Source organism: Lepidochelys kempii, chromosome 1, assembly GCF_965140265.1.
Source record: "Lepidochelys kempii isolate rLepKem1 chromosome 1, rLepKem1.hap2, whole genome shotgun sequence".
Lineage (NCBI taxonomy): Eukaryota > Metazoa > Chordata > Testudines > Cheloniidae > Lepidochelys > Lepidochelys kempii.
The window spans coordinates 14,644,792-14,669,650 of NC_133256.1; the positions used below are offsets into that span (position 1 = coordinate 14,644,792).

General features: G+C 47.8%; 1 protein-coding gene across 6 annotated transcripts in view; it reads left to right on the plus strand.

Moving 5' to 3' along the window:
* The first annotated feature begins 13,501 nt into the window (after positions 1 to 13,501).
* The window catches only part of CAPN5 (calpain 5), a 148,004-nt gene continuing 136,646 nt past the window's right edge, over positions 13,502 to 24,859 (plus strand). For 3 of the 6 annotated variants that reach the window (XM_073335252.1, XM_073335258.1, XM_073335268.1), the window contains exon 1: positions 13,502 to 13,692. The gene's annotated coding sequence lies outside the window, so the exon portion shown is untranslated. The remainder of the gene's footprint in view (positions 13,693 to 24,859) is intronic. The other 3 variants (XM_073335238.1, XM_073335229.1, XM_073335275.1) reach the window with 1 other exon arrangement.

Sequence of the window (24,859 nt, forward strand, 5' to 3'; positions counted from 1 at the left end):
ACAGGCACCTAAGATAACTAACCGATTGCCCTACTTTCTCTGTATGAATCAGGAGGCCTCCTCTGTTGCACCCTCCTCCTTGTGTTTCCTCCCAGTATCCCACTTCCCCACTTACCTCTGGGCTTAGGTCACCACCCCCTGGCTAACCTAGTATAAAGCCCTCCTCACTGGGTTAGCAAGCCTGCCTGCGAAGATGCTCTTCCCTCTCTTTGTTAGATGGATTCCATCTCTTCCTAGCAATCCTTCTTCCTGGAACAATATCCCATGGTCGAAGATCCAAAGCCCTCTCTCCGACACCACCTGCGTAACCACACATTTACCTCCACAATTTGATGGTCCCTATCTGGGCCTTATCCTTCAACAGGGAGGATGGACAAGAACACGACTTGTGCCTCAAACTCTTTTATCCTTCTTCCCAGAGCCACGTAGTCTGCAGTGACCACTCAAGGTCATTCTTGGCAGTATCACTGGTGCCCACATGGAGAAGTAGGAAGGGATAGCGGCCCAAGGCCTTGATCAGTCTCGGCAGACACTCCGTCACATCCTGAATTTTAGCTCCAGGCAAGCAGCACACTTCTCAACTGAATCCAGCTGGAATAGCCAAGATAAGTAGAAAAATATAATTACCCAATTAGAATTTAGCAAGGCTGTGACCTGCGGGATGTTTACACTGTACGCGAAGTTGTGATTTTAGCATGGGTAGGTAAACCCTGGATTTCAGGGTATTAGAAGGTCCCCTGTGTCTCAGTGGGCTGCAGCACTGTTTCCTTCCTTGGCCTCTGGCACGTTTCCTGTCCCTGACTGTCTGTTACCCTTTCATGCAAAGTAGCGCCTACCATCTGCCCTGGATGCCCAGGATCAGCGCTGACCCCCTGCAATGCCCCAGTTACTTATACACCAGAACTCCACCCTAAAGGTGAGACTCCTCTGGTTACAGTTTGACTCTCTCAGGGGCGTGCGGCTGTTGTGAAGCAACATGACCTCCCTCCTTAGCTCAGAATCTGACATACAAGCTGTTACACGGAGAGTGGTCTCTCCCTCATAGAGCCCTGCTTTTGTGACCTAGCTGTCTCCTGCCTCACCCTTCCTCTTCCTGTCCTGCTCAGTGCTCCTCCTGTTCTTGTGTAATTGGCTATTGAAATCCCCCTCTCCCTCGGCTTCCCTTGTTTTGTCTCTTGGAGAAATTTCCACGGCTCCTTCCTTCTCCCTCCTTTCAGAGGAGTCACCTAAACTGGTTTTCTCAGGACTCTTCCACACTGTATGCTGTTGGATTGTGAAACTCCCTGCCACAGGATGCTGCTGTAGCTGAGAACTTAGCCAGATTCAAAGAGGGACTGGATGTTTATGTGGATAACAAGACCTGTATGAGAGTAAATGATAAAGAAGCGGGTTTGGAAGGAATATTAAACCTCAAGTTCCAGGGTTTAAGGTGATTTCTAGCTATTATGATTTAGGATGAGACATTCATGTGGGTGGATGATCCCAAACATGGGTTCCTCTCACTTTCTTTCTCCTCTCACTTTTTCTTCAGAGATAAGACACTGGGCTAGATGAATCCAAGGTTCGATACGATCTGGCAGTCCCAGTTTTGAAAGCGCTCCCGTCACTAATGTGCAGTTATAATGAGAGCACCTAGGCTAGACAAAATATTGTAAAGCAGACACAGGCAGGGAATGATATTCATTCCTTCTGCTCTGAGACAGATACGTCACTGAGTCCTAAACCCCCCTCAGGTTATCTGTCTGGTGTGTACCTGCCATAGGACCTGTCCACAAGGGTGGATCCACATACATGTTAGGTACTCATGACACAGCAGTTTTCATAAATCAGCCTGACAACATCAACCAGACTGTATAAGTTGTACAGACATAGCCCGAATTCACCACATCCTGTAAAAAGTGACTGTGACATTAGGCCCCATATTCGTCATAGAAATATGTTTATGATATGAAATGGCATAATGAAGACGCATTTGATGCAAGATGGGTCATGTGAGGTATCATTGGAAAGGTTTTGATTTACTGAATGTGATTATCCAATTTGTGTGCATGTATCATTTCTGTATCTGAAGTCAGAAATATAGACTATATAATCATTACAATGGTGTTTTCACCTGGGGAAAGCCCACCAGACAGCAGGCAAACAGCCTAGATGGGCCATTAGGAAGGACAATAGGACTTTGCAAAGACTAATCTCCCCCTCAATCTTCTTTTTACAGACTAAACAAACCCAATTATTTCAATCATCCCTCATACGTCATGTTTTCGAGACCTTTAATCAGTTTATATCTTAGGTTCTGTCTACACTTAAAATGCTACAGCAGCACAGCTGAAGTGCTTCAGTGTAGACACTTAGGGCATGGCTACACTTGCAGATGTAGAGCGCTTTGAGTTAAACCAGCCTTTGTAAAGCGCATAGGGAAAGCGCTGCAGTCTGTCCACACTGACAGCTTCAAGTGCACTGGCGTGGCCACATTTGCAGCACTTGCAGCGGCATTGGGAGCGGTGCATTATGGGCATCTATCCCAGCATGCAAGTGACTGCAACGTGCTTTTCAAATGGGGGTGGGGTGGGGTTGAGTGTGACAGGGAGTGTGTTGTGTGTATGTGGGGGGAGAGAGAGTGGGGTTTTGGGGGGGCTGAGAGCATGTCAGCATGCTGTCTTGTAAGTTCAGACAGCAGCAGACTTCCCCTTCCTCCGCCTCTCTCTCTCACACAGTAATGGTTGCTTTGTCTCGGAGCAGATAAGAATACCAGCTGTCAGAAACAGAGCTTTGAAAGGGCATATCCGCATTCCTGCAGCGATTCCAAAACAATGACAAAAGTGGCCACTTGATTTAATGGGATTATGGGACGTTTCTGGAGGCTGATCAGAGCGCAGTAATGCAACACCTCGTTCACACTGACACCGGAGCATTGCAGCGGGGGTGCAGCAAACGTTATTCCACTTGCCGAGGTGGAGTACCAGGAGCGCTCTAGCCGTGGAGTCAGAGCACTCGACGTGCCTTGCCAGTGTGGACGGGTAGTGAGCTAGGGCACCCGGGGCTGCTTTAATGCACTCTAACTTGCAAGTGTAGCCAAGCCCTTTCTACAGTGACAGGAGGGTTTCTCTTGAAACTGTAAGTAATCCACCTCTTTGAGAAGCAGTAGAATTCTTCCATCAACCTAGTTCTGTCTACACCAGGGGTTAAATTGGCTTAGCTAAGGCTTTGTCTACACAACCCAGCTTTTCAGCGACACGGCCATGTTGCTAGAAGTTGGGCAATGTAACTGCCATTTGTCGGCACTTTTGCCAACAAAATACTTCCCCCCCCCACGAGTGGGGTTCGTGTCGTCGACAGGAGAGTGAACCGTTTACACTGCCACTTGCTGCAGCAAAACTTGTGTCTTTCGGGGGATTCTTTTTAAAGCAACCGTGAACAACAAAAGTTTTGTTGTTCAGTTGGCAGTGTAAACAAAGCCTAAGTCTCTGAAGGGTGTGGATTTTTCACACTCCTGAGAGACGGAGCTATGCCAATGTAACTTTTCAGAGTAGCCCAGCCCTTCGTTTGCAGTTGTTTTCTTTAATAAACTCTTCTGTTTAATATGGGCTGTGATTCCCTGTCATGACGGGCACTGTGTAATTCCTAACTCGTAATGCACGGAGAAGATTGCTGATACTAAACAGCTCTTAAGTCGACCAAAAAAAAAAAGGGGGGGGGGCAGAACAACATTCAAGAGCTGGGAATTGAAGTAATCACACCTGGAAATGAGATGCATGTTTTCAACAATCAGAGTAATTAATCTCTGGAACAGCTTCACAAGAGATGCGATAAATTCTCCATCATTGGGAGTCTTTAAATCAAGATTGGACGTCTTTCTGTAAGAGAGTCCGTTGTTCAGCCACAAGTTTCATGGGTTCGTTGCAGAAAGCACTGGGCGGAGATCCATTACTTGCATTACGCAGGAGGTCAGACTGATGAGCGTAACGGTCACATCTATGAATCTTTCTCTGCGCTGGTTGGGGGGCAGAAATTTCATTGCTCATCCAAGAGGTGCTTCTAACAAGATGCTTTCCTTGCTGCAGTTTTCCGGCATTTGAATGTAATGCTCTTGCTCTTTTTTGGTCTAGTGGCTTTGGTGGAGAAAGCAATTAATCCATTATCTTTGCCATGAGTGATGCATCATCACCTGGAATGACCTTGCCTAGCACTTAGTTTTCTTAAACATCTATTCTTGACCGGAAATAATTCAGAATCAGGCAAATGACAAGCTCTAGGGAGGGAGTCATTTAAATTATCAGCAATAAATACATAAATCCCTCTGCCTCAGTATATCTGAGTGCCTGCTTAAATAAATCAAGTGACTAGGGAACTGGGCTGCTACCTTTATAGGCAGAATAAAATAAATTCTGTACTTCCCCTGTTCTATAGCCTCCATCACCATAATTTTGGAGCACCTCACCATCTCCAATGGATTTATCCTCGCAACACCTTGGGAAGGTAGAGCAGTGCTATTATCCCCATTGTATGGGGAACTAAGGCACAGAGGCTCAGTGACTTGCCCAAGGTCACACAGGAAGTTTACAACAGAGCAGCGAATTGAACCCATATTTCCCAGGTCCCAGCCTAGTGCCCTAACCACTGGACCATCCCACCTCTTATTGATGTTCTATGGGGTTCTATTGAGGCAAATAGCCCAGTGAGCTTCAGAAGTATTTTTAACAGTGAGGATGATTAACCATTGGAACAAACTACCAAGGGAAATGGTGGATTCTCAATCTCTTGACGTCTTCTGATCAGAACTGGATGTCTTTCTGAAAGATGTGCTTTATTTCTTGGCCTGTGAAATGCCGACTGCCAAGACTGGAAAATCTGATAGTTCCCTCTGGCCTTAAAATCTACTAATGAAGACCAAATACTTGCGGCTGAATCATAGAATCATAGAATATCAAGGTTGGAAGGGACCTCAGGAGGTCATCTAGTCCAACCTCCTGCTCAAAGCAGGACCAATCCCCAACTAAATCATCCCAGCCAGGGCTTTGTCAAGCCTGACCTTAAAAACTTCTAAGGAAGGAGATTCCACCACCTCCCTAGGTAACGCATTCCAGTGCAGAATTCACCCCGTGCAGAAGGCCCTACTTTGAGAACTTAAATGGTGCACAGGTCTTGTGTTGGCCCTCTGCATGGGCAAATTTGATGACACATGAAGGCTAGAATAGCTACATAATTGCTAAGTGTTAGTATTATTTACTGGGTGTGTGGTTTTTGAGATGCGGACAGATGTCCACTGGGACCGGCTGGAAAAAGCAAACATGCTTAATCTTTACCTTAGCGGGATGCCAAAAAGGGCTGGAGATTTATATGGATAATAAAACCAGCCAGAGATACAATAGCAAGGGTTTAAACAAAACCAAAATACAAAACCAATTGGGCAGGATTTTCACAAGTGGCTGGTGAGTTTGGGTGCTCTGCTTGAGACTCCTTAAAGGGGCTTGATTTACAGAAAGAGCAGGGCTCTTGCCCTCAGAAAACCAGGCCCCTTTAAGGTGTGTGAAGTAGCATCAAGATACCCAAGATCACTAATCAGTCTTAGTCTTGTCCCAAGAGTTTTGGAAGACTATCAACCCATCAGGCATAAACCAACCTATAACTAATGTGGCGTAAGAAGAAACATCCCTTGTGCATACAAGTGACAGAATGAACTGTCACTGGGTGTTAAAAAACCCACAACCAAGGCCCAGATTCTCAAAATAATAATAATAATAATAAATTAATTAATTGATTTCAATAGACATTAGGAGTCCCAATACCTTTCAGGATCGGGTCCCAAGTACATCGAGAAGCAGTTGTAGTAGTGGACTACCCCAGGAAATCAGGAGTAGGGTATGGTTCAGTTGGCTGTCATTAACCACCAATGCTTGCAAAGGTTGCTGGGAGTGGGAGGGGTCTGGAACCTACATGTGGCCAGGTCTACACTAGAAACTTACATCGGTATAACGACGTCACTCGGGGCCCCTGAGCGACACAGTTATACCGACCCATCCCTCGGTATAGACAGTGTAACATCGGCGGGAGAGCTTCTCCCATCAGCATAGCTACCTCCTCTCGAGGACGTGGATTAACTACGCCGACGGGAGAACCTCTCGCGTCAACGTAGTAGCGTCTTCTCCGAAGCCCTACAGTGGCACCATTGCAGTGTTTTAAGTGTGACCTGCCCCAAGAAAGTCCCATCTTACGCTGCCAAGCTCCCTGGGCCGGTGAGGATCCTCTGGTTCACAATGGATTAGTCCATAGCTAACACTGCAGGGTACTGGCACCTCCATCTGTAGCCTCTGGTGCTGTCCCTGTCAGAGACGGGCTATCCGACGAGGTGGTCCCTTAACCTGATCCAGAATGCCAATTCCTATGGCAGTGCAGGGCCTGATTTTCCTGTCACACCAGTGTCGTTCAGAAATAACTCTCCTAAGCCAATGGAGTGACACAGCTCTCAGACAGCTGTGAGGAGACTCAGGCCTTTGGGGCTATTGCTATGACTCCAGAGCCAACAGGGACAGCAAATATTTATTCAGGGAAGGAAGAAGAAACCTGGTTCCTTGATTCTTTAAACTCCCTGAAATAACAGTGAAACGCCCTTGTATTTGCTGAATGAATCACTTGCTTACTACCACCCCTCTGCCTTATCTCATGTTTGGGCTTAACTCTGGTTTTTCCCTATTACTACAATTAACCCCTTTTATGGATTAGCGTTTAAGTGATCATATCTCTTCCCCTTTCCCTACTGAACAGCATCCCATCATCTTCACTTGGCCTCTTTGTAGGCACATTTGTACATTGCTCCGGAGCGACAGGACGTCACAATAATTTTCATTTATATGTTATTTGTATTGTCGTAGTGCCTAGGAGTCCCTTTCATGGACCTTTCAGGTTCCCAATGCACTAGGTGCTGTACAAACTACTCTTGGGGGAATTCTGTGCCACTGCGTGGGCACAGAATTCAGGTCCCTCCACAGATTTCTTTGCTTCCCTGCAGAAAATGACAGGGAAGCAAAGGGAAGCTGCAAGAGCCATCATGCACCCACGTGGTTTCCGGGGACCAGAGCAGTGGGGCTGGGGATGCCCACGGGTATAGTTTGGGGGGGGCATTGCCCCCCCCCATTCCAGCACCCCGGGCATGTGCCTATTTTCAAGCAGGGGAGATGTCTTATTGTCTTGGATGGGGCTGTTGTGTTGAATAGGGGCCTGAGTGCAGTTCCTGCTTTAAGATTGCTGGAGTAGGCTTCAGGGAGGCGCCAGCGGCTTTTCTCAGCCGGAAGCTCGTCCTTCTCAGCGGGCTATTCCTCTGAAAAGGAAAAAGGCTAAAAACAAATGACTTGAAATTTCAGAACAAAACCTCAGACGTGTGTGTATATCATTTTTATTTATTTGGTTTGCTGGTGGGGGACAGGGGGGACAGGGTGATGGAGGATCGTAGACTCTTCTTTACTTTCCAAACCATTTCTACAGTGGGCTAGTTTCCCATGAAAAGAGATGGACGCTCCATTGCTTGCCATCTTTAAAACTAGAGTGGACAAGACAAGATCAAGACTAAATCCCACTTCCACTTAACTCAACGGCAAAACTTCCATCGAGTCCTGGGTTGCTGATGTGCTGCACAGTATGTCTCCTTGGAACAGAAAGATCTCGGTTCTCTCCTCACCGTCATTGCAAAGATTTCACGTTGGATACCTCCTGAGGTAATAATCTCCATTAACTGTTAGCAGCACAGGACCCACGACATAGAGGAAACGATCTGATTTTATCCAGCAGAGGGCAGTGATAGCCTGTTCATCACAGTATGCCATTTGGAACAATCCTGCTCTGGCAGAGATCTAATCTCATGCACTTATAATTGTCTTACTGATGCTTTATTATAATAATTCATCATTAATAAAATAATTAATGGCTCTTATACAGGGCTGTTCATCAGCAGATCTCAAAGCACTAAGGGAGGGCGGTATCATTATCTCCATTTTATGGATGGGGAAACTGAGGCACAGAGCAGCAAAGCAACTTGCCCAAGGTCAGTGGCGGAGCTGGAAATAGAACCCAGACCTCATGAGTCACAGTCCAGTGCTCTATCCTCTAGGCTTCACTGCCACGCATATAATGCTATTCATTGGGCTACTTTTTGTAGATGTCCTAAAAGGGGTTCGTTTTCTGTTTCTCATTTCTCTGATCATTATGGTGGTAGCTGGAATCCATTTAGTACAGCTACCTGGGCTAGAAACTCCAGTCTAAGGCTCTGCCTTACAGCTAATGAAGCGGGAACCAGTGTCTGGCAAGAGGGTTGTGTGGGCAGAGTTGCCACCTGTTCCAGATGTTCTGGGATTGTCCCACAAGCACTAGTTGTGGCATTCATGGGGTGTCACGATCAATTTCAGGACCTGGATTCATCAGCCCAGTGTTGTTATGTGCTGCCATAAAGGGTGGGAATGTTGTTGCCTCGGTAATGCTGTTCAAACTGCCCAGGGAGCGGCAGTGCATCACTACTAACAGCAGATCAGGCAGCCTGCTCTCCAGCAGTCCTGGATGTTATTCATAAAGAAAGACCACAGACTTGATTCATGACATCTGTTTGTTACTTCCCCTTGTTCCTGATATCTTGGACAAAACACCCCTATTCGTTATTCCATCAGACCATCTTATCTTGTCCTAGATTGGGATGTATCTGTGCTGGAATATATGTACGTAAATATCTATCACCTAGTAGACTAGAGGCAACTTTGCCAAGTTCCTGTACTGAACAGTGAACTTATAAGCATTTGCTTTAATATGTGGCCTGACGTGGGTTCAAAGCCTCTTGTTCAGGCCTCAGATTTTGCACCAGGCCCCGTACTCCAGGCTCTGTCTACTATACCCTTTACAACGGTTGCAGCCTTACAAGATAGTATTAGCTCTTCTCTATTCTGTGGTGAGTGGGTGTGTTCTGATGGGTTGTATTCATTATCCCCCGCCATTGCGGTAGATTTGGGTTCTTGGGCTGTCCATTTTCACATCAGCTGTGCACGGCTGGTCTGGCTGTGCAAACATCCCGACACGACAGGCGAGTTTGTTAGCACTGGTTCATTTGCAAACACTTTGTCCGAGGAAGGTTGGTCTGGTGGCTAATACACTGGGCTGGGATCAATTTCTGTCTCTGCCACCCCTCACGGTTGGACTTTCTACAAGTCATTTAGTCTCTCTATGTTCAGTTCCCCAGCTCTAAAATTGGGGTGATAATCTTTCCTTCCTCCCACCCTTTGTAGGGCTTGTCTGTTTAGATTATAAACTCTGGGGGCAGGGAGTGGCACATGCTATCTGTTTATACAGCACAAAGCCAGCTGGAACCTGCAGTTGCTCCCATTATACCAATGCAAAAATAACTTTCCACTGCCAGTGAATCCCTGATGGGAATTTGCAGCTGGATCCCCAGTTACTCCCCTTCTTGTATGATCCTGGTTTAATATGAGATTTTGGGTTTCCCTCTTCTGTGTATCCTGCAGAGATCATCCTGTGTTGCCTCCTGGATGTGCTTTTCATAGAAATGTAGGGCTGCAAGGAACCTCAAGAAGTCAACAAGTCCAGCCCCCTGTGCTGAGGTAGGACCAAGTAAACCTAGACCATCCCTGACAGATGTTTGTCCAACCTGTTCTTAAAAACCTCCAATGATGGGTATTCCACAGCCTCCATTGGAATCCTATTCCAGAGCTTAACTACCCTGAGAGTTAGAAAGTTTTTCCTAATATCTACCCTAAATCTCCCTTGCTGCAGATTAAGCTCATTACTTTTTGTCCTATTTTCAGTGGCCATGGAGAACAATTGATCCCTGTCCTCTGTGTAACAGCCCTTCACAGATTTGAAGACTGTTATGAGATCCTCTCAGTCTCCTTTTCTCAAGACAAAACGTACCCAGGTTTTTAAGTTTTTCTCATAGGCCAGGTTTTCTAAACCTTTTATCATTTTGTGTTGCTTTCCTTAGGACGCTCTCCAATTTATCCACATCTTTTCTAAACTGTGATGCCCAGGATTGTACACAGTTCTCCAGCTGAGGCCTCCCCCATGCCAAGCATAGAAGAATCATAGAATCAGAGAAGATTAGGGTTGGAAGAGACCTCGAGGTCATTGAGTTCAACCCCCTGCTCAAAGCAGGACCAACATCAACTAAATCATCCCAGCCAGGGCTTTGTCGAGCCGGGCCTTAAAAACCTCAAAGGATGGAGATTCCACCACCTCCCTAGGTAACCAATTCCAATGCTTCACCGCCTTCCTAGTGAAATAGTGTTTCCTGCTATCCAACCTAGACCTCCCACACTGCAACTTAAGACCATTGCTCCTTGTTCTGTCACCTGCCACCACTGAGAACAGCCGAGCTCCATCCTCTTTGGAACCTCCCCTGCTATCAAATCCCTCCCCCCGCCCCCATCTCTTCTACAGACTAAATAAGCCCAGTTCCCTCAGCCTCTCCTCGTAAGTCTTGTGCCCCAGCCCGCTAATAATTTTTGTTGCCCTCCGCTGGATTCTCTCCAATTTGTCCACATCCTTTCTGTAGTGGGGGGCCCAAAACTGGACGCAATACTCCAGATGTGGCCTCACCATTGCTGAATAGAGGGGAATAATCACTTCCCTGGATTTGTTGGCAATGCTCCTACTAATGCAGCCCAATATGCTGTTGGCCTTCTTGGCAAGAAGGGCAAACTGTTGACTTTTATCCAGATTCTCGTCCACTGTAATCCCCAGGTCCTTTTCTGCAGAATTGCTGCTTAGCCAGTTGGTCCCCAGCAGTGCATGGGATTCTTCCATGCTAAGTGCAGGACTCTGCACTTGTCCTTGTTGGACCTCATCAGATTTCTTTTGGCCCAATCCTCCAATTTGTCTAGGTGACGCTATCCATACCCTCCAGTGTATCTACCTCTCTCCCCATCTTAGTGTCATCTGCAAACTTGCTGAGGGTGCAATCCATCCCATCATCCAGATCTTTAATGAAGATGTTGAACAAAACCGGCCCCCAGGACAGATCCCTTGATATCGGCTTGATACCAGCTGCCAACTAGACATCGAGCCGTTGATCACTACGCATTGAGCATGATGATCTAGCCAGCTTTCTATCCACCTTATAATCCGTTCATCCAATCCATACTTTTTTTAAGTTGCTGGCAAGAATACTGTGGGAGACCATATCAAAAGGTTTGGTAAAGTCAAGATATATCCTGTCCACTGCTTTCCCCATATCCACAGAGCCATTTATCTAATCATAGAAGGCAATTAGGTTAGTCAGGCATGACTTGCTCTTGGTGAATCCATGTTGACTGTTCCTGATCACCTTCCTCTCCTCCAAGCACTTCAAAATGGATTCTTTGAGGACTTCTCCATTATTTTTCTAGGGACTGAGGTAGGCTGACCTGTCTGTAGCTCCCTGGATTCTCCTTCTTCCCTTTTTTAAAGATGGGCACTATATTTGCCTTTCTCCAATCATCCGGGACCTCCCCCAATTGCCATGAGTTTTCAAAGATAATGGCCAATGGATCTACAATCACATCAGCCAACTCCCTCTGCACCCTCAGATGCATTAGATCTGGCCCCATGGACTGGTGCATGTCCAGTTTTTCTAAATAGTCCTTAACCTGGTCTTTCACCACTAAGGGCTGCTCACCTATTCCCCCATGCTGTATTGCCTAGTGCAGCAGTCTGGGAGCTGACCTTGTCTGTGAAGACCAAGGCAAAAAAAATCATTGAGTACTTCAGCTTTTGCCACATCATCTGTCACTATGTTGCCTCCCCCATTCAGTAAGGGTCCCATGCTTTCCCTGACATTCTTCTTGTTGCTAACATACCTGTAGAAACCCTTCTTGTTGCCCTTCACATCCCTTGCTAGCTGCAACTCCAGTTGTGTTTTGACTTTCCTGATTACACCCCTTCATGCTCAAGCAATATTTATTTTTATACTCCTCCCTAGTCATCTTTCCAAGTTTCCACTTCTTGTAAGTTTCCTTTTTGTGTTTAAGCTCACTGAAGATTTCTCTGTTAAGCCAAGCTGGTCGCCTGCCATATTTGCTCTTCTTTCTGCACATTGGGATGGTTTGTTCCTGCACCCTCAATAAGAGCAATGCAATTAACTCCTGTATCTTACGTGCACCCCACTCCTGTTAATACACCCCCAGTATATTAGCATTTTTTGCAACTCAGTTCAATTTGTGATCCACTGTAGCCCCTGCCCCCAATCCTTCTCAGCCCTGCTACCACCTCGCCAGGTATTCCCCATTTTGCAGGGTGGTTAAAAATCAATGATTTTTTTAAAAAAAAAATCAAAAAAATCAATTTTTTAAAATTTAAATTGGATTTTTTTGATAAAAGTTTTTTCCTCAAAAAGCATATCTTAAGATAGATACTTTATAGCTCAAAGATATCTCATCATGGAATAGGGATTATAAATTCTAATTCTATAGTATGAGACAATATAGTCATGGAATGTTTAAGAAAAGTTTTGTACATGAGTTCTAACAGTTCATGGATTAGGGACCCAATTTTATGGGGTTCTAGGGGCTTCTGTATAGATCATTTAGGTTAATCTTTCTATCTACCCAGTGGGACTCAGTGATCAGTCTCGACGATACCATCAGAGATGCTTCCTTTTGCAGTTCTCAAACTGTGGAGTTGTGTCTCCAGAGATAACATGCTTGTTAACGGCAAAAATGTTTTAACAGACCTCACCCCTGTTGTCCCTCTGCAAATTTTTGTACACCCAGTCAATCCCCTACCTCTCTCTAAAAGTGCAAAGTTTCAAAAAGTTCAATGAATAGAAGATGGGTGGGGGCAGAATAGATCTGGACAAGGAGAAGAAGGCGGGAGATAACTGTGAGAAGGGAGGGACAGGCAGTAGAAACAAAAGTGAAACTGCTGCAGCGGCATAGTCCAGAAGGCACTTTTATGTAGAAAATCGAGGATTAAATCGAGTCTTCCGGACTAGTGATTTCAATTAAATCCACGCTGCCATTTTGTAATTGTGCTTCTCATTTTATTCCTTCCTAAGTGCAGCGCTTTTCACTTGCCTTTACTGAATTTCATCGTTCAGACCCATTGTCCAGTTTCTCAAGGACACACTGAATTGCAACCCTCTCCGCCGGCAGGCCCGCAGCTCCCTCCTGTGCCCATTTTAGAAGTGTAGGCTCCCCCTAATTATCCAAGTCATTAATGAACACAGTGAACCGTCCCGCCCCAGGACAGACCCCCTGTGGGATCCCACCACCTCCTCCCAGTTTGGCAGCAAACCCACGGATCGCTACTCCTTGAGCCCGGTCCCGCAGCCTGCTGTGGAGATTGCACCTGGATCTCATCTCCCTAGGGTGCCCGCAGCCTGGCTGAAATCAAGTGTCAGGTCTTCTCCCCCACCTAAAAGCCCCAGGCGAGCGACCTTAAATCCCAGCTCAGAACAGCTGTAAAAGGGGGAAGTCACTGTCCCAGCCCCCCGCGCTGCACCTGATCCTCCCTGGACACACACACACACACGGCTCCCTCCCTGGGCATGAGTCTCAGCCAGCGCAGGCGCAAGCTGCCTGCCCCCCCGGCAGCCCCTCCCCGTGGAGGCCGGGCGGCGCTGCCGCCTGGAGCCGGCACACGGCGTTGCAGCTGCAGAGCGGAGGCAACATCTGGCCGCTCCGCCGCTGGCCGAGCCGCTCTCGGGACAAGCCCAGCCAGCAGGTGAGGGGCGCAGCGGGGGCGGGCCGGGCTCTGCTCTCGCAGGCTGCAGGGCCACCCGCTCTGGGCATCAGACCCAGGCACGGGCGCCCTGGCCATGCACCGGGCGCCCAGCTCGGCAAATGCACCGCCGCGGGGAAGTGGCGTGGAGCTGGAAGGGGCCGCTGCGGGAGCCAGCGTGTTGCCATTTGCATGGAGTGTCCCTCCCCCAGCCTAAAAATCCTCCTCCAGGTGCAGGGGCGGGGGTGCCTGGCTGCCTGGGGGGCGGGGGGGGGATGTTTTCCCACCAAAGAGCCAGCGTTCAAGGGCAACGACTAGAGAAATGCGGAGTCTGGTGCCTGCCTGGCTCCGAGGGGGGAGGGGAGCATCCCCCCCCCCCGTGTCTATTCTTCTGCGGCTGGTTGCGGGGTCTCCGGCTGGGTTTCCATGTGTTCCCAAGTTTGCGGCGTGCCTGTCAGGCCGCAGGAGCCGCAGAAGTGTTCTGCCTCCGCCCTGGGCTCGGGCAGGCTGGTGGGTGCTGGGTTAGGATCTTCCCTTGAACTCCCCGGTCAAAGGGCAGCTCGCCTCAGGCCATGAGACCCTCGGCACACGGCAGAGCAAGAGCTCTTGGAGTAAGTGGCCTTGCTGGTGTTTGCCCAGGGATTTCATGTGCGCCCCTCCCTGCAGCCTGTGGGAGCCTTTTCCAAATTTAAACACCCTATCCACTACCTAGGGGAGGCAACAGCCATCGCCATGCCAGCCCACCCAGCGCGAATGCAGAGCCTAAGGAGCTGATGCTTGGGGTAAAATGGCGAGGGGGAGCTGTTCTGGGTGACAAGGGGAGCGGTCCCAGAGCTGAGGGCCCTCTGCTGATGAGAATCCCCTGCCGCCAGAGGTCCCCAATTCAGGAACACTGCATAGCTAATTAAGTACCTAACTTTAGATAGGAGTATTCCCACTCAAGTCAACCGTGCTCCTGTGCTTCAAGTTAAGCATCTGCGTAGGTACGTTGCTGAACTGGGGCCTTAGCCTCCTGGGACCGTCTACACAGCAGAAACACCCCGAAAGGCAGGGAGTCTGAGGGCCTACAAATAGCAGTGCAGACGTTTGGACTCGGGCTGGAGCCCAGGCTCCGAGACCCTCCCCACTCGTTGGGTTTCCAGGCTGGAGCTGAAGCCCGAGCTTGGGCTCTGACACGGGCAGCAGCCGCTAGCAACAGGGGAACATTTTTGGCAAAAAAGCCTAATGTAGATACCCATCCGGAGACCTCCATGCACTGTCCTGTGTTAGGGCAACTATGGGTCCTGCTGCTGCCTGCTCTGACCAGGGGTCTGATTCACGGAGTTGCTGAGCACCCCCACCTCCAGCTGAAGTCAGTGGGAGCTGCACCCTGCAGTGTGTGACACCTCTGAAAGTCAGGCCCCGGTAGTTAAAATGCCCGCAACTACCAGCCCTGCTACTGCCAGAGGGAAACTTTTGGTAAAGAAGCCTCAGATAGACTTCCCCTTAGACAGCTAGGAGCCAGGTACGCTGCCCGCTCTGTAGGGATCACAGGTACAAATGCACACAACTAATTTACCTGCCTTGCATGTCCTGCAGGGTGTGGCTTACATGCTTGGCACTCAGATTTATCACCAAGAACAGAACTGCCTATTCGCTCCTCAGTGTTCTGAGCTTTGTGGTGAGGGAAAGTAAGCGGTTTGTTTGGGGATGGGGTGGGGGTGAATAATCAGACACGAACCAGAGGTAAAAGCAGGGCAGTGATCAGGAAACTTCCTGTTAAATTCTCTGGCTGCTTTTTCTTGCTGCATCTGTCTGGCTGGAGTAGGGAGGAGGACAGGGAAAGTGCTCGTGGACCACTCTGAAAAGAGGTATGTTTCTGGAAAGGGGCAGGGGCGTGTTTGTGTGTCGCCACATGGCCGAGCTGGTGTTTTATCTGGCAGGTGGCGGTGTTCCAGCTGCCTGATTTTTATGGCTACACAGTTGTGTAACCAATAGAGATTTCAGAGGGCCATGCTGTATGTGCTGGTGCTTGTTAGCATAGCAATCTTCCATGGGGCTGACTTTGTGCTTGAGTCAGCACAAGGCAATCCTCTCTCTAGGTAACCGATTACTCTGGCTGAAATCACATGCACAAGTAACATCTCCTGCTGCGAGCGTCTACAGCCAGATCATCCCAGGATTGGACCCTTGGTGGTGGTCATGATGGAAGGTCAAAGACAAAAGAGCTGGCACAGAGCTAAGAACCAGGGACCCTGGCCAGATGTGTGTCTGTCCAGCTGCGTGGCAGATCCACAGAGAAAGGCCACTGGCTGCTGTTCACAGCTAATGAATTTAGTCTTTCTGCTTAAGCTGTAGAATCTGTGCTTTGAAGCTAAAGACTGAGGGTTTGATTCCTGTTGACGGCCCCTCCAGAGAGCTGATTATCCTTGGAAGAGGTGCAGGTGGTGTACTTTGTAGCACTCAGCTGAGCGGAAGGAGAATCTCCATTAGCTGTTAGCAGTACAGGGTCTATGACCCAACATTGAATAATTATAAATATTTGTTGTAGAGGGGAGCAGTGTGCGTGCATGTGCATGGTTGCATGCACACACACACAACAGTATATTACATGTTTGCTCTCTAGCTATGCACATATTACATGCATGCTTCTTGTTTGCTTGACTCGTAGGGTAATAGTTATTCCTGCATGCATGGGATGTCTTTTGAAACGTGCTGTTTGTCCAGACTCCTTATCTCTGGCAGGAGAGAGTGGAGGAGTAGAGAACTACCTAGCTGAAGAGCACAGCAGAGGTGAAACTGAAAATACAGGGCTGGGTTATTCTTGAGGTAGCTCTTGTTACATCACCATCCAGAGAAACAGGCCATTTTGGTGACTTGTGTGAGGAAAAAGAAAAGGAGGACTTGTGGCACCTTAGAGACTAACCAATTTATTTGAGCATAAGCTTTTGTGAGCTACAGCTCACTTCATCAGATGCATTCAATGGAAAATACAGTGGGGAGATTTATGTACGTAGAGAACATGAAACAGTGGGTGTTACCATACACACCGTAACCAGAGTGATCACTTAAGGTGAGCTATTGCCAGCAGGAGAGCAGGGTGGGGGGAAAACCTTTTGTAGTGATAATCAAGGTGGGCCATTTCCAGCAGTGACAAGAACATCTGAGGAACAGTGGGGGGTGGTAAGGGGGAATAAACATGGGGAAATAGTTTTTACTTTGTGTAATGACCCATCCACTCCCAGTCTCTATTCAAGCCTAAGTTAATTGTATCCAGTTTGCAAATTAATTCCAATTCAGCAGTCTCTCCTTGGAGTCTGTTTTTTGTTGAAGAATTGCCACTTTTAGGTCTCAGAGTAACAGCCGTGTTAGTCTGTATTTGCAAAAAGAAAAGGAGTACTTGTGGCACCTTAGAGACTAACCAATTTATTTGAGCATGAGCTTTCGTGAAGAGCATGAGCTTTCGTGAAGTGAGCTGTAGCTCGCGAAAGCTCATGCTCAAATAAATTGGTTAGTCTCTAAGGTGCCACAAGTACTCCTTTTCTTTTCACTTTTAGGTGTGTAATTGAGTGACCAAAGAGATTGAAGTGTTCTCCGACTGGTTTTTCAATGTTATAATTCTTGATGTCTGATTTGTGTCCATTTATTCTTTTATGTAGAGACTGTCCAGTTTGACCAATGTACATGGCAGAGGGGCATTGCTGGCACATGATGGCATATATCACATTGGTGGATGTGCAGGTGAACAGCCTCTGATAGTGTGGCTGATGTGATTAGGCCCTAGGATGGTGTCCCCTGAATAGATATGTGGACACAGTTGGCAACGGGCTTTGTTGCAAGGATAGGTTCCTGGGTTAGTGGTTCTGTTGTGTGGTTGCTGGTGAGTATTTGCTTCAGGTTGGGGGGCTGCCTGTAAGCAAGGACTGGCCTGTCCCCCAAGATCTGTGAGAGTGATGAGTCATCCTTCAGGATAGGTTGTAGATCCTTGATGATGCGTTGGAGGGGTTTTAGTTGGGGGCTGAAGGTGGTGGCTAGTGGCGTTCTGTTATTTTCTTTGTTAGGCCTGTCCTGTAGTAGGTGACTTCTGGGTACTCTTCTGGCTCGCTCTGTCACGTTCACCTGCACATCTACCAATGTGATATATGCCATCAGGTGCCAGCAATGCCTCTCTGTATTTCTTCTGAGGTCCCTTTGCTAGATAAACCACTACCCTGCTGCTGCCCCAAATTATTTAGTCTGTGCCTGGCTTTTACAGTAGCAAGCTCAGTCAGAGGCGCTATGATACCAGAATTGAATATGGAGTCCCTGAACTGCCCATCTATCTAAGGTTCTTATATGGCTCCCATTACTGCGGTATCTGAGTGCCTCACAATCTTTCAATGCATTCATCCTCCCAACACCCCTGTGAGGTTATGAAAGTGCTGTTATCCCCATTTTACAGACTGGGAACTGCAGCAAAGACAGGCTAGGTGACATGCCCAGGCGCACACAGGAAGTTTGTAGCAGAGCAGGCAATCAACCCTGATCTCCCACGTTTCCGCTGCTGGTCCTGTGGGCCTGCCTGTGCATGCATGAAACGATTTAGGAGAAGACCCTGTACGTCTGAAGTCAGCAAAATTCACACTTTAGGAGCATAAAGGTTGGCATGGCCCATGAAGGGAAGGGCACCGTGGAAAGCTTTCTGCTCAAGGCATATTACATTTCTGACTTCACATTGTGCAAATATTATTTCACTTCTGGCACCCTTGTGATGTCCAGCCACATCACCTACCTAAGGGACGGCTTTGAATTTACCTCTTTATAAAACAATAGAAACACCTAGGAAATCAAAACCTCCTCACGTTAAGAGCCTGTTAGATTCCCAGGCTTTAGGTCGGGCCCTATGAGAATGTTCAGATTGTCCTTCCCTGACTTTTGAGTGCAACCATAGCTCTGGCCACTGGTGCATGTTGGTTACCAGACAATCTCTAGTTACAAAAAGAAAAGGAGGACTTGTGGCACGTTGGAGGCTAACAAGTTTATTTGAGCATAAGCTTTCGTGAGCTACAGCTCACTTCATTGAATGCATCTGATGAAGTGAGCTGTAGCTCACGAAAGCTTATGCTCAAATAAATTGGTTAGTCTCTAAGGTGCCACAAATACTCCTTTTCTTTTTGTGGATACAGACTAACACTGCTGCTACTCTGAAACCTGTCTCTAGTTACATGCTCACAGCTGGTTATTTCCAGGAGTCCCTGCCTCCTTCCCTGAGCACTGTCTACCCCAGGTTCTTTTCTGCAGAACTGCTGCCAAGCCATTCAGTCCGTAGTCTGTAGCAGTGAATGGGATTCTTCCATCCTAAGTGCAGGACTCTGCACTTGTCCTTTGTTGATCCTCATCAGATTTCTTTTGGCCCAATCCTCCAATTTGTCTAGGTCACTCTGGACCCTATCCCTACCCTCCAGCATATTCTCCCCCCCCACCCCCCCACCCACCCACAGCTTAGTGTCATCTGCAAACTTTCTAAGGGTGCAATCCCCAGAGTCAGCTCCTGTAACTCTGGCAGGGGGATAGCGGCCTCTTCCCTTCCCCCCTCAACTCTTTGGTGCTGTCAGCCCCTCCTCACATCTTACGACTATCTCAAGCAGAAGTCTCCTCTAACTGCATCCTATAAGATATGACCCTGGGGGTGAGGTCCTGAGCATCCTTATCTTGTGCTCTGGGGTCACAGGGCTAGTTTGGCAGGCTCTCTCTGCAGCATCCCAAAGCCTTGTGGGAAGTTCTAGGAGCATGGGCGGCCACAGGCCTGCTCTACAACACAGGGATAAAAGTCCTCCACCCTCGCTAGGTCCCAGAGCTCAGGCTGCAGCCCAAGCATCTACACAGTGATTTTTCAGCTCTGGTTGACCCAGGCCAGCCGCAGGTTTTATCCCTATGTAGACCTAGCTTTAGGGGCCTCGACAGTGCTTGGATGCAGCAGGGAGAGCTGCTCCCGCTACCCTGACTCAAGCACTTCCAGTTGATTAGAGACAATGGGCCAAGATTGCACCAGGGGAGAATGGGGGCAGCTCTATTGAGTTCTTTGGCACTCCCTTCATTTGCACCAGCTGAGATTCTGTGTGTGTGTGTCCCATCCCTCCCATTCCCCACTGCAGCAAAGTTAGCCCTTTCCTGCCTTTAGTTTTCTCATTCACCTCATTGCTATGTATGTAGCTGGGGCCACTTTAATACTGACCTTGTGCTAAATCTAAAGCAAACCTCTGCTGGAGTAGCGTCATTGTGTTAAACAGTAGGCCTGATTCTCCAGCCTTGGGATATGGGTAGCTCCCCTTGATTACAATGGAAACAGGAATTACTACCTTCATGCTTCTGACCTAACTCTTCTCCACCCTTTTTCTTTCAGCAGGGGTTTTTCTCCACCTGCCCCAAAAAGCAAGATTTTTCTTTATTGGGAAGAGACTAGGGGTTTTGTCTACACTGTGAAGTTGTCGACAAAACTTTTGTCTTTCACAAGTACTTAAAGCCCCCCCACGAAAGACAAGTTTTGCCAACACAAGTGGCAGTGTGAACACGGCTTTGTTGGCAGGAGCGCTCTTGCGGAGCTGGAAGTATTTGGTTGGCAAAAGTGCCGACAAAGTACTGACAAAGAGCATTTACATGCTGACTTTTAGCAACAAGGCTGTGGCAACACAGCCTTGTTGCTAAAAGCTGCATGGTGTAGACAAGCCCTAAGATATCCTTTTTTCTGTTTCTTTCCCTTTAGATGTAGCCTGTTAATCTCCCAGGCTTCCCCCTCGCGATGTGGATTGACACTTACCTTCTAATTTTTATTGAACTGCTGCTACAAATCACTGTACCTGTCTTGGAATTACTGTGGGGTGGGGAGCCTGCATCCTTAGGGCTAGAGAAGATACCTTTGCAAGGCATAGTCATACTGACCCAGGGGTCTAGCTGGATGATGATCTGAGCATGGGACCTGTTTGTTGAACCTGATCCAACTCCTGTTATCTTTAGTGGAAGTTGGACTGGGTCCTTGGTCTACTCTGGAGCAAACGTGCTATGTATATTTATGGTGCGTTATAGATGGTTTATGATACTCTGACTTTTTCCCCCTAGAAAGCATCATACAATGTAATGTCTTTTTCTATCCCCTGACATGCCCAGAGGTGGTGAATTTTTATTACTTGTGCCATTTATTATCCCACCATATAATTTTATCCTGCTCCCTTTAATCATTCCAGGCAGTGTAACTCTAAACCTATTTCTTCACCAAGTGTCCTAATGCTCTGGAGCAGGAGAGTGGGGTGGGGGGAGAGAACCTTTTGTAGTGATTTGTGTGCATAAAAACATCTTTATGCATCCGATGAAATGAGCTGTAGCTCACGAAAGCTTATGCTCAAATAAATTGGTTAGTGGAGTACCCAGACCAGGAGAGGGCATTCAGGTAATTTGGGAAAGCCCTTCCCTCTCCTTCGTAGTGTCAAGGGAGGAGATCCATGCATTTGTGACCTCCTGCTGAGGAACAGAGAGGGGGATTTGAGAGTTTGTATCAATAACTTAAGGGTGAACCAACATTAAAGGGATATTATCCCCAAACTAAGCATTATAAACACAGGTTTCAGAGTAACAGCCGTGTTAGTCTGTATTCGCAAAAACAAAAGGAGTACTTGTGGCACCTTAGAAACTAACCAGCTTATTTGAGCATAAGCTTTCGTGAGCTACAGCTCACTTCATCAGATGCATCCTGTGGAAAATACAGAAGATGTTTTTATACACACACAAAGCATGAAAAAATACCTCCCCCCACCCCACTCTCCTGCTGGTAAATAGCTTATCTAAAGTGATCACTCTCCTTCCAATGTGTATGATAATCAAGGTGGGCCATTTCCAGCACAAATCCAGGGTTTAACAAGAAAGTCTGAGGAACGGGAGGGGGGTTAGGAAAACAAGGGGAAACAACCTAACCCCCCTCCCGTTCCTCAGACGTTCTTGTTAAACTCTGGATTTGTGCTGGAAATGGCCCACCTTGATTATCATACACATTGTAAGGAGAGTGGTCACTTTAGATAAGCTATTTACCAGCAGGAGAGTGGGGTGTGGGGAGGTATTTTTTCATGCTTTGTGTGTGTATAAAAACATCTTCTGTATTTTCCACAGGATGCATCCGATGAAGTGAGCTGTAGCTCACGAAAGCTTATGCTCAAATAAGCTGGTTAGTTTCTAAGGTGCCACAAGTCCTCCTTTTCTTTTTGCGAATACAGACTAACATGGCTGTTACTCGGAAACCTATCTTATATATATATTCAGCCCCTCCAACCCTTCAACAGCAGCTTCTTGCCCCAGGAAAAACCCTCTGGCAGCTAAGGCCTTGCTAAGGAAGGCATGTCCCGGAAAGCCCAGCACAGTCAGTCTGTGCAGAGCTGGTTTTACCAGTTTTCTAGGGCTGTGTGAACAGTGCTCCAGGGGGTACCGGCTGGCTTACAAAGCAGCCAGTAAGCAATTAAGGGCTTGATCCTGCAGTTCTTACGCAAGTATAACTCTCATCAAAGTGAGTGGGACACTTGCTCAGGTGAAGGCTGCAAGATCAAGGCCTTATGCAAGGTGCCGAGGTGCCTTGCACCTGTTGCTGGGGTCTAGCGTCAGCCCGTGCGGCTATGAAGTCGCCCAGCTGATCATTTCCTAGGCCAGAAGTGGGTAAACTACGGCCCGTGGGCCACATCTGGCCCGCGGGACCGTCCTGCCCAGCCCATGAGCTCCTGGCCGGGGAGGCTAGCCCCTGGCCCCTCCGCCACTGTTCCCCCTTCACTGCAGCCACGTGGCCGCACGGGCAGGGCTCTGCGTAGCGGGGCTGCGTGGTCATGCAGGACAGTGCGTCTGGCTCCAGCTGTGCGGCTCCAGACATGCTGCTCTGAGTGGCATGGTAAGGGGGCCGGGACCAGGGGGTTGGATATGGGGCAGGGGGTCCCGGGGGGCAGACAGGGAGCAGGGGGCGGTTGGATGGGGCAGAGGATGGGGAACGGGGGGGTTGGATGGGGGTAGAGTCCTGGGGGGTGGTCGAGGCGGGGGGGTGTCCTGGGAGAGGACGGCCAGGGGACAAGGAGTAGGAGGGGTTGGATGGGTGGGGGGGTTCTGAGGGGGCAGGAAGTGAGAGGGGTCGGATGGGGGCGGGGGCCAGGCTGTTTGGGGAGGCACAGCCTTCCCTACCCGGCCCTCCATAGAGTTTTGCACCCCGATGTGGCCCTTGAGCCGAAAAGTTTGCCCACCCCTGTCCTAGGCTCTTCCTGGCGATGTCTCACAGCAGGGTGCTATTTATATTGGGGTGGGGTGAGGCGAGGCAGGGGAGTGAACAGAATTAGTGGTCATGAGAGAGTCTGATGTAATCCAAAGCAAACTTCTCCAGTGCCTAGGGAAGTGAAATTCTCTGACTTGTCATGGGTAAGTCTCAGGGGATCCTTGTGACATGCTTGTCTTCTGTAGGGTTGCTGCAGGCATGTGGGGTGCTTAGAGACACTCTCTGTCCTTTCTAGGCCCAGGTGGGACCCTGTCATAAATATAAAGGGAAGGGTAAACCCCTTTGAAATCCCTCCTGGCCAGGGGAAAGCTCCTCTCACCTGTAAAGGGTTAAGAAGCTAAAGGTAACCTCGCTGGCACCTGACCAAAATGACCAATGAGGAGACAAGATACTTTCAAAAGCTGGGAGGAGGGAGAGGAACAAAGGGTCTGTCTGTAGTCGTCTTGGCCGGGGACAGAACAGGAATGGAGTCTTAGAACTTTTAGTAAGTAATCTAGCTAGGTATGTGTTAGATTATGATTTCTTTAAATGGCTGAGAAAAGAATTGTGCTGAATAGAATAACTATTTCTGTCTGTGTATCTTTTTTGTAACTTAAGGTTTTGCCTAGAGGGGTTCTCTATGTTTTTTTAATCTAATTACCCTGTAAGATATATACCATCCTGATTTTACAGGGGGGATTTCTTTATTTCTATTTACTTCTATTTTTTATTAAAAGTCTTCTTGTAAAACACTGAATGCTTTTTCATTGTTCTCAGATCCAAGGGTTTGGGTTTGTGGTCACCTATGCAAATTGGTGAGGCTTTTTATCCAACATTTCCCAGGAAAGGGGGGGTGCAAGTGTTGGGAGGATTGTTCATTGTTCTTAAGATCCAAGGGTCTGGGTCTGTGGTCACCTATGCAAATTGGTGAGGCTTTTTACCAAACCTTGTCCAGGAAGTGGGGTGCAAGGTTTTGTGAAGTATTTTGGGGGGAAGGACGCGTCCAAACAGCTCTTCCCCAGTAACCAGTATTAGTTTGGTGGTGGTAGCGGCCATTCCAAGGATAACGGGGGTAATATTTTGTACCTTGGGGAAGTTTTGACCTAAGCTGGTAAAGATAAGCTTAGGAGGTTTTTCATGCAGGTCCCCACATCTGTACCCTAGAGTTCAGAGTGGGGGAGGAACCTTGACATGGTGGCACAGTGGTGGGATTAACCTGAAATCATTTTGAGATCCAGTTGAGATTTTTTGAACTAGAAATACAGATTTTAAAAAGGAATTTTTAGGAAGTCCAGAAGGCAGCTTTGAAACTGAAAGCAGCTTGGTTTCTCTCTGCTTTGTGGCCAAGCAGAGACAAAAGGGGATTATCTTGTGAATTGCAGGTTTTCTTTGCCTGGAGGCAGGGTACTTAACTCCTGCAGGGAAATTCACAGTCTTCCAACCCAGAGGTTTTTTTTTCTTTTCTTTTCTTCCTAAAAGTAAATAGGGGGTGTGTGCTCTACCCATTTGCCTGGAGACAAAAGTGGCAGGGTTTTTTTTAGGATTTTGATTTTTTTTTTTTTTGTTTTACAAGGAGCACAGGTTTGAAAAGAAATTTTTTTTCTTCTTTGGGCTGGGTAAGCAGGTTTCCAAGTAGTTGGAGGGTTTTTGCTTTAATTTGGGCCCAGAGCAGAGACAAGGGAATTGTCTTTTTCTGTAGGCTGACAATCACTATCAGAGAATAGGTATTCTATTCCAGCACAGCAAAATTTTACAGCCAAGTTTTGTTTGTTTATTTCTAAACCTCGGGTGTAAAGTTAGTTAAAAACAGAGAGGTTAGAATGGCCAAATCCTCAGCTCGACTACAGCTGGAATTAGCCAAATTTCAGGCTGAGGAAAAACAAAGGGAACATGAAAGACAGATAGAACTCATGCGGCTGAAGGAGGAGGAGAAGGAAAAAG